Raw genomic sequence first — 10,225 nt, 5'->3', positions numbered from 1 at the left:
TCTTCACAGGTAAAAAGCTGATTGACTTCTGAGAAATTTCTGTCTGGCTTAAGACTGCTTCTCTGTTTTCTGTTTAACACACAGTGATGCTCACTGTTTAACACATATACACGACTGTTTAACACATATACACGACTGTTTAACACACAGTGATATTTCACATATGTATATCACTGTTTAACATACAGTGATGCACCGGTGCTCTGGTGGATTGTGTCCCCAAAAAACAATGACTTTGCTCTTCTATGCTGAGAGGATGTGATGTGACCCCTTTCCTTACCTGCCCTCTCATTTCAAACACTGCCCATCTAATAGTGTCTGAACAGCAGTCAGTGGAGGTGAGCTTGCTGCACCACTGCAGAAAGGTCCTGGATGTGTGTTCCCCAGCGGGTGGAAAAAGATTGTAATTTTTCTAAAGCATCCAACAAAGGTGACCCTGTTTTCAGAAGGTCTTGCTGCTTAATCCCATCTGCATCTACACAGGAAGAGATTGATTCTCTAATCAGTTAATTTAAGTGAACTCTGAGGGCTCTGGTTACCCACACAACTTCCAATGCTGCTTGAATCTGATTATGTTTTTAACATTCATACTTCCTCTGTAGATTAAGGTTTTGCAGCTCTGACCTATATTCACTGAGCCAGCAGCTGCAGCTCTTTATCGTCACATACTTTTACTACTCCTCTATTGGTGGCTTTCAGCCGTGTAACGAAGCAGAGTGGAGTATGTACGCCAGCTCATAGATGCCAGACCACATACATCTTGCTACATGGCCACTTCCATTCAGGTTTCAAGCTGAGGTTTCAGCCAGTGATGTGGGGTAACCAAGGAGCCAGCACATGATCCTTCAGTGCAGGTACAAAATCAGAAAAGGTGTCCAGGAAGTAACCTCCCCTCCTGCTTTTGCAGCAATCTCTAGGGATTTATCTTGCACACTTTGTGTAAAAGTATGTCCTTTTCTATGCTCTGCACTTCCCATCTTCTAAATTGCTGAATATTCCATATTTGTAACACAAAGAAGGAAAAGGATAGGTTCCTGATCTGTCTTCTCCAGACCACTTCCCATTTCCCATGCTTGCCCTCAAGTCCCCTCTTAGTTTTCTGCTTCCTAAAGAATACAGTCTCACTCCATCAGATCTCTCTTTGGAAATGTTTCTTACTTGCTATTTGTTATGACATTGCTCCAAACCCTTGTGATACCTTTTCTGAAATCTTTTGACCAGTGAATATCCAATATTTATACCTGAGTGTGCTCACTGCTTGATCATTCAAAATGGTCTTAAAATATGGGGTTTGGGGTTTTGAAGATTTTTTGTGGGCTTTTTTCTTTTGTGGGGTTCTTGGGGGGGGGGGGGTGTGTGCGCTTTTGAGGGGTTGTTTCTGTTGTGTTTTTTTTTTATTTTGCAGCCCATCCTTTAAACTTCCTAATATCTCATCAGCATTTTTGATTGCATATTGAGCAATGATTTTCACTGAGCTGTGCACTGCCACCTGGGTCGCTTTACAAAACTGAGGTAGTTAATTTAGAGCCCTTAAAGTGCTTGAAAATACTCTCACTACTCCTTCAGTGTGCATTACTTTACATTTACAGAGACTGAATTTCATTTCTGTTCATCAAACAAGTTCACATCTCTGAAGGTAAATAGCAAGGAATTCCAAGAAGGCAATTTGCTGGGAAAAATATGGCCATACATTACTTACAAACTAGCTTGTTTAATGAGGAGAATGTCCTACGGAAAACAAAACTCTGTGCAGATTTCACTGGAGGAGCATGCTGAGGTGAAAAGGTGGAGACCTGCTTTAGACTCTCAGATTTCATATATAAGCAATAGAATAAGGCAGTGCCCTTTGTGGATAGGAAAACAATGTTGCCGGGATTAATGAATGATGCCTTTCGTCTGCAGAACTGGGGCTGGTTTAGCAATTCTAATACCCTGATCTTCCAGGTATTCTTAACAACACACATCAGATGGAGCTGGCTTTCTCCTGTAAATGCCTGTAGTTTTGAGTCAAACAAGAAATGAAGGCTTTGTCATAGCTATGTAGAGAAGATTTCTGTGGGGAAATAATCCTGGTGGAGGTTATCCAGATAGCATCCAGATCCAGCTTTTCATGTGGATTTATTAACACAGCTTTTCCCGCAAGCCAGAAAAAAAAGTCAGACAGACATTTTGGGCATAAATATGTCTTTCTGGCAGTCTCGGATGGTTCACTTTCAAATCCGGGAACACCCACTCTTCCTGCTGTCTGGAGCAAAGAGGTCACCAGGATGTTTCAGTGCACTTCAGTGACTCTACAGGGAAGACAGCCCACCACACGCAGCCTGAAAGCTGCTTGCCTTCTAACGGATTAAGTAATTACTCTGTAAAGCACCTAAATAACCACTGAACGACAAGTGTGCATCATTTCCTGATCTCTTTTGTGGCACTACAGTACATTACATCACCAAGGCATAGTGGCACTTGTGCCATTAAAGTGGTGATGTTTAGGATGTGTCTTCAGGCTCATAGTGATCCCGGTCACTGCAATCTTTCCACCTCATGTATGCCCCCTTTAGTTAGAAATCTAGGGAAGAACTAGATTGCAGCTCCCAACTCCTTCCTTGTTTTTTTTTTGGGTGGGATGAAAGGGAGTAGACGATGGGATGGGTTACTGTAAAAATAGCTCCCATACAAATCCTGGGCATCCAGTTAGTACTCTCTGGCCAGTAATCCTGCTACAAGCAGATGTAAAGCTGTACTGCACCCAGATGCTTACACAGCCTAATGCTGGGGCATCCTCCTGCCACGGCCGCCTTTGCCATTCACTGCCCTGCAATGCTGTTGTACCTTCTGCACCTGCCTCTACTTTATGTAAAAACTATTTTAGAGCCTGCCAAATTCAGTAATGTTGATGTATTTCTTATCCCTCTCCCTGTAATATCTAGTTGCCGTAGTTACCTCATGTATCTAAGGCAACCAGATGTTACAGACGGAGGCACTGAAATAGCATCAACAAGTGCAAAAAATTAAGTGTTTTAGCTACTTCGCCTGAGTTAAGTCACTCAGGGCTGTTTCCCTCTTGGCTCTGTAATTTGCCACCTCCTCTGATCAAACCTACTGGCTTGTTCCCATCTTCCTCCCTCAGCCTTTGGGGGTGCAACCAGGGTGGGAGGAAGCCATTCCCCATTCCCTTTCCCCTGGAGCAACGGCTGTGGGACTGTTTGACCTTTTTATCAAGGGTGTACTTCTGGGGCCACAACATATTGAGGATGCAGCAGTGGGGAGCAAGGGCTGTTTACAGTTAGCAGAAAGCTTAAAGCAATGACCTAATTTCATTCAGTTTGGGAAAAAGCCACTCACAGAATGAGAATGACTTATCTCCTTATCTGTTTTTTCGGAGTAAGAAAATACTTGCAAGCAGTCAGATGGTTTCTACTTTTTAAGTACTGTGCCATGGAGAGCCTGGCAACTTCTAAGACATCAACAGTGTTGCTGTTTTCAGCAGTGAGTTTGTGAAACTCAAAATACACAGGCAACTAACCCATGTCCCCACCTGATTAAGGATCCTGCTGAGCTGGCAAAGAGAAAAGTAAAATGTTTCTTATATTTCATTATTTTCCTTGACAAAATGGCAGCTGCCAAAAAAGTTGGGAGACCAGGATGAGACTCCCCATGGGTGTGGTACAGCACATGGAAGGCATCAGAAATGTGGGAAGCACAAGCTGCTGCAAGAAATAAGAATGATAGTGAGTACACATGTCCCAAAATAACTTCTGGGATAACTGCTCTGAGTGAGTAATGTTTACAAGCCAGTCCCAAAGGGAATTGATTTCCCAGGCGTTAAAGATGGGTCACACAACTTGTAAAGATGGGCATGCAGGGATGTGAAGTCTCCCCTCCCTGCCATGAGGCCATGCGATGATGGAGAGGCACCCATATCCCATATGGATCACATAGGGTCACATAGGAGAGGCTTTGCCACACAATGGGTGGGAGCTGTGTCACCAGGATGTGCTTGGAGGTGTCCCCAGAAACCCTCAAAGGGCTTTTTAGAGACCCCTAAACAATGTCCCCCTAGCAGCAGTGCTATACAGGCAGTTCTCCTTCTGCTCCCAGGCACCATGCAGGGCTGCTGCTTAGCTGATGCCAGCTGTGCCTGGCCAGAGGGTACCTGGAGGAGGTAGAGGGTGGCTACTGTGCCGCACAGGTACCCTGAAAGAGAGAGACTGCCCTGAAGAGTGCAAGATGGGGCAGGCTTCTTGAGGTTCATGGGCTAAGAGCTTTGACAGCTTTTTGTGTGCCTGAATTGGGTTTCTTGTAAATACAGAAAAGAAAAATAATCCAGGATGCAGAAGTTTTGGGTTTGTTTGTTTTGTTTTTTTTTTTAATAAATTGTAATGGGAAAAGAAGAGTTAAGCAGATGGAAAACTATGAAACTAACCATGGATATATTAGAGGGAAAAGTAAAATTAATTCTGTAAGGTGCTGCCTTTATTCCTTCATGAGTTTCATCTTACAGCTGTTGTCTTTTCACTCCTTCCTTTTTCCAAAGGCTCCAGTTTCCATGTGAGGGCCCAGGAAGGGCTCCTAAGCAATTAATTCATATGGTAAAAGCACCTTTCTCTCAAGGTTGTAAAAGCACAAATTAGACGTAACACCCTTCTAAGGCAGCTTCCTCAGGAGCAAAGGAAGCAGGTGTTTAGTGTTACATTAATTTTAAACCCATAATTAGCATAACTTGAATCCTGGACCTCTTCCAGTTTCATTCATTATACTGCTCCAAACGAGACTCCCCTGCTGACTGTCTGTGAATGTGGCAGGCCAGGTCTCCAGCTACCCCAGCCTCTGTTACGGTTGGGGATGGGGGATGGGAAATGGCCTCTGTAACTGAGGTGTGGCTGGCACTCCAGCTGCTCCTTTGCCATGACAGTGATGTTGACCTGCAGGTGACTGGTATAAGGGAGCTGCCTTTATCTTCTCTTATTGCTTGGTGAACTGCAAGATCTGGAATCATCAGAAGTTGCTCAATGAGGTTTCTGGTGCATCTCGAGCTGGTGGATCCCTTCTGGACTGTCTGAGGATTAATGGAGTATTCTTCATTTCTCTATCATGCTGGTGGGGCTGCTCCTGACAGAATGGGAGCCACAGCTGCCAGCAGGGAGGAAGTATTCCAAGCACCTTTTATTTTACCTGTTACAGGGAAATAAACACTAGGATGTGCATTGCATGAAACAAGCTGGACTGTTACCATAAATGGCATAAGGAATTGCTTTGATTTGCCCTGCCCTCTTGGAAACAAATTGATGTCACTGGGAAGTATTTTATGTTGGAAGATGTGAAGTGTACTGGCTCAGCCTGGCGTGAGGCAGGGAACAGGGTGCAAACAAACTGTACCTTGACTAGCTGCTAATAACCACAGTGCTTCTGAAGTTAGTGTTGCTTATTAACAGTCACAGCAAAGAGTATTTTGCATCCTGTGTATGTGCTTCCTCCATGGGAAGCTGGGTGGAATTGCAAGGGAGGCTCCAGAGGAGCAGTACCTGCAGGGGCACTGGTTGTGGCTGTGACACTGGTATGAGCTCACAGACCAATTCCAAAGCCAGCCAGTGTGGGTCAAACCCACCTCTAGCTTTGCTGAGTTGTGGCTAAATATGGGCTGCCTGATTTGAGCAACCTAATCTAGTGGGAGGTGTCCCTGCCCACAGCAGGGGAGGTTGTAACTGGATGATCTTTTAAGGTCCTTTCCAACACAAACCGTTCTGTGATTTAACCATTGCTTTGAACAACCTCTATTTGATCAGATATAACTGGGACATGAGCAGAACTAGAGGGGAATAAAAAGAGACATGAAGGGGAAGAAGACTTCCTGTGTTTAGCCAGTATTTGAACTATTTGAACTTAGCTATCAGAAAGACACAAAAATGCCATTGCGCAAAACCTGCTTTAGAGGCCAAGGTGAGGGGAGAGGGAGGCCTGGGGGTGTTGTGGAGGGAGGTCATGGTGCGGGAATAAGCCAAGTGATTTGTAGTTTGATACCAAGTAGAAAAAACAAAGTACTGTAACTCAGTGGGTATTTACTGTAGTTGGTAGGGTTATACCCTAGGCTTGCGTGAGAAGTTAGTGCTGATTAGCAGTTCCCTCTGCTGGCTGAGCTGGTGAAATCATTCCTCCTGTTCTACAGGCGTGTTTTTGATAGTGCTGGGGTGCAGTTAGATGGAGCAATGTGGTATCTCCACACGTAAATTAACAAGGGTTTCTGCATAAAGCAGTCTCACAGGGGAACTGTGCAACAAACAATAAAAGCATGGTTCACTCTACAGCCACAGACTCTTGTTCTAGGAATGATTCTGACAAGCACTCCCCTTGTGCTTGATGATTCAGAGCCATAGCTGATGATAGCGTGTGTTGGATTGGTTGCTGCCTTATTTTGCAGGGGTCTTTTTGGTGTGTGTATGCGTGTATATACTGCTTGTTTGTTGTGGGTCTTTGACCAAGGACATAAGTCTACTCATGATTTAATTTATAAAATATTATTTAAGAGACTGCATTTGTTAAATGCAACTCTTTTCTTCTTCTTCAAGGAACAATAAAGCAGACCATTAAGTTGTCTTCTTAAACAAAATGAAGATGTGGTGACTTACCACATCATTAACAAGTCATGAGCTAATTGGTTAGACCTCTGAAGGCTTAAGTCACCCTGAAATAAGCAATAAAGTCAGGTTGTCAGCATCCAAGCCATGTTGCCTTCTGTCCAAAATGGTCTTTCAAGGAAGGAGGAGCTCACTGCAAAGCAGCTGTCTGCTCACAGAATTACGTATCAGCTGGAGTCGCAGCTCAAACATGACCACATTTTTACAGACAAATGTGCTTTTCTTACCTTCCATGGATTTCATTGATTTTATTTTTCCAAACACGGCCTGTTAAGTGAGAAGCCCTGGCTTCTCTTTACATTTTTGCCACTAATTTGCTAGGTGCTTTCGGACACATCCTCTGTTCCGGCTTTCCATGGAACAGGCATAATGTTAACTCACCTGTCTCAAAGCGCTTTACAAACAAATATAAAGCAGGCTATGAAACTGTTAAGTAGTTGGTTTCACTTCCAGGGGACCTGGCTCAAGCCCAGTGTCTCTGGCAGCAGAAGGCTTTCCATGAGGAGATTCCTGTGGGTTCCTGTATAGTGCTCTCTCACATCCCTGGCCACTGCCCCTCGCCATCCAGCCAGGAGACAGGCCTGAGACAAAACAGCCTTACTCCTCCTACCAGAGAAATCTGCTCCTCTCTCGCCCAGGCTGCAAACTGAAATATGTGCTTCCAGTGCCGTGGCCCGAGCTCCTCGGAGAACTTCAGCTACATCCAAAGTAGTAACTGAACGCAAGGATCCCAGGCTAAGATCAGGGTTACTGCGCGAATGACTGGACGCTGCCAGAGGGAGCAGCCGCCGCGGGAGGCGAGGACGGCCAAGCTAAACAACCACCGTCTGGTCCCACGTCCTCCTCCTCCCCGGGAGCAGCAGCCCTCCCACCGCTCGCCATGAGGCCAGGATCGGGGTGCGCTGCCCGCTGGCCCCGCCAGCCAAGGGGCGAGGCACCCCTTCCGTAACCCGCTCTGCCGGTGCCGGGGCTTCGGGCTTCAGCGCGCTGCAAGGATGTGTGATGCTCAAGTGCGCCTGGCTGCGAGTACCATAAATCACTTTCACTTTCTTGCCTGAGCCGTGGGATTTGCATACAAAAAGCCCCATTAGCCCCTATCAAAGGAGATTTAGATTGCTGGTGTTAAACAGCCGGAAGCGGACAGTCAACTTGTGAGTTGAACGTGTTTCCCCCGTAAAAGTGAAACGTTTGGTGGTGTCGTAGGAGTTTTTTTACTGACCTGATAATAATAATTGTAGTGATTTTCTTGCTGGGTTTTCACCAGTACGATAAAATTGAATTTCTATAATGGCAGGAAGTTTAATTTCAGGAAAGGTAAAATGTCAGACCATTTTTAAATTTAAAATATTTTTTGCATAACGTGTGGAGCATTATTTCACCATTACCAAATGCAATTAATTTGATTAATGCTGCTAATAATATTAACCATCAGACGATAATGGTAACAGAGCTGCAAATGCAACCAGTTCTCTACAAGTACTCATCCCCTCTGTGGTATGAGGACTACCACCTGTGGTCTGAGCTACCACCTTCTTTGTGGTAAAGGCTAGGTCATAGTTAGCGACTTAGAATTACCTCTGAGTAACTCCTGATTTACTGAACCACAAACAATGTTCATTTTACCCATTGCTTTATATGTTAGATGATTTGAACCATTAAAATGCAACCCTCCTGTTTTAAAGGGGTTAGAAAGTTTCTTCACAGAGGAGCAAACAGAGACCAAGTGGAGAAGGCACATGCAGAAATACGTTTTTGACATGTATTTGCTTTCTGGCATATACATCAGTCACAGGGGAAGTCCAGAAGTCCCTGTATGAAAACTCACAAGTATTGGTATGCAAATTATATGAACAGCTCAATACATGAGCAGTGGCAGTACTCACACTGCAGATGTGGCACGCTATTGTGTGTCACATCAAGCCATTTCAACCACTGACTGTATGTTTGGGGTGTAGGGATGCTTCAAAGCCTCAAATCTAGGCTAAAAGAAGCCTTTTCCCTTAATTAAAGAATGTTTAAATTAGTTGCTCCTTGCAATTTGCTACTGAATGAACTCCTGTGTTGTAAAAGGAATTTTCAGCTTTTCAGGATGGGGCAGAGCTGACTCCAAGATGCTTGTGGTCAGCAAATGCTCAAATGCATGCAGAAAGGCTCAGGAGGGAATCAGTGGAGTCAAACAGCCCAGGAGAAGGGACTCGCCAGCAGCAGCAAGGAGAAAGTGGACTGGTTTTAAGCAGCAGTTTTTCCACCTTTTTCCATTTGCAGACATTAGCAAGTAGCTGATTTTCCCCTCCTGCCAGTGGGCTGGGAGGCCCCTGAGTAGCAAAGCCAGGGGGTGGCCCAGGAGCCTGCAAAGTCCAGCTGAAAACCCCTGTGGGGTGAGGCACTGGTCAGTGCGTCAAGGGCTTGTTCAGGGCGGTCCTGCCCTACACTGGGGACATGTAGGAGTGACCATGCCAGCAGCATGGTGGAGGAGAGTTTGGGTCTGGAAACGGGAGGGGAAGGAGAGAGCAGGCAGGTAGGGACATGCTTGTCTGAGAAAGAGAAAAGGAGGAATTCATAGTCATGTGCAGTAAGAACCTTATGTTGGATTTCAGAGACCAACAGGTGCTGTCAATAAACCTGTGTGTTTTAGAGAGCAAAAGAATGAAACTTCATTATGAAGACACCACCACCCCCACCCCCCCCCCCCCCAAAAAAAAAAAAAAAAAAGAACTATTTTTTGGAGTAAAGCTGTATTTAATTTGGTTATAATCCACTGAATTGAGATATATTTCAAGCTGTCTGAAGACTCTTGAGCACGGCTCACAGAGGAAACCTGATCATTTTTGGCAGAGGGAAGAAAAACTGTCTGTTAGAACTAAGTTCTCTCAGCTGGCACATTTATCACCAGAGATCAATGAAAACCAGAGGATAAATAAAAACAGATTTTGAAAATGAACGGATAGACATGTAGGCACCAAAATTTTTTTTTTTTCCTTTTTTTTTTGTCTGGGTCTCTTATTTTTCTGCTTCAGAGAAAATGAAATTGAAATGTGTTTTATTGACAAGCCTGTATCTTATTTACACATTTGCACGACTGATAAATGAGTGGCTAATGTTGTATAGGTCTCAGATGTGCTGCCCTGCCAGAGCTATTAGTTTGGCGGACTAGTGAATGCGGACACTTGAACATGGTGCCTCTCAAGGTGGGACACAATGTTCTGCTTCAACAGGAAGCACATGGCCCTGTTTTTAACCACATAGAAGGACTTAGATGGGACTAGAGTTGCCAAGCAGCATGATAACAACTTTGTAGAAGTTAACTGTGTGTTCCTGAGGTGACTTGGTATTTTCTAAGGGAAAGAGAATAAGCAGTATGTTTAATACCAGGCCCTGGAAATGTACTTGGAATGTAGGCAAAGCTTCAGAGATACAGGGGGCAAGAGTGCTCCATGAAGACATAGCTACATTGCTCCCACGATCTCATGCAGTGTAGAAGCATCCGTGATTAGTGTCCTTTGTCCTTGCAGGCATCATCTTGTGTGTCTTCCTTTCTTTAGATTCAAATGTACTGGAAGAGTTGAGCTTCTCTCCTCTGTACAGTTTTTCTATAT

This window comes from Pezoporus wallicus, unplaced genomic scaffold (genome assembly GCF_028554395.1).
Source record: "Pezoporus wallicus isolate ANWC-B61680 ecotype Strahan unplaced genomic scaffold, APGP_CSIRO_Pwel_v1 contig_818, whole genome shotgun sequence".
Taxonomy (NCBI): domain Eukaryota; kingdom Metazoa; phylum Chordata; class Aves; order Psittaciformes; family Psittacidae; genus Pezoporus; species Pezoporus wallicus.
Note: the sequence above shows the minus strand (reverse complement) of the source record.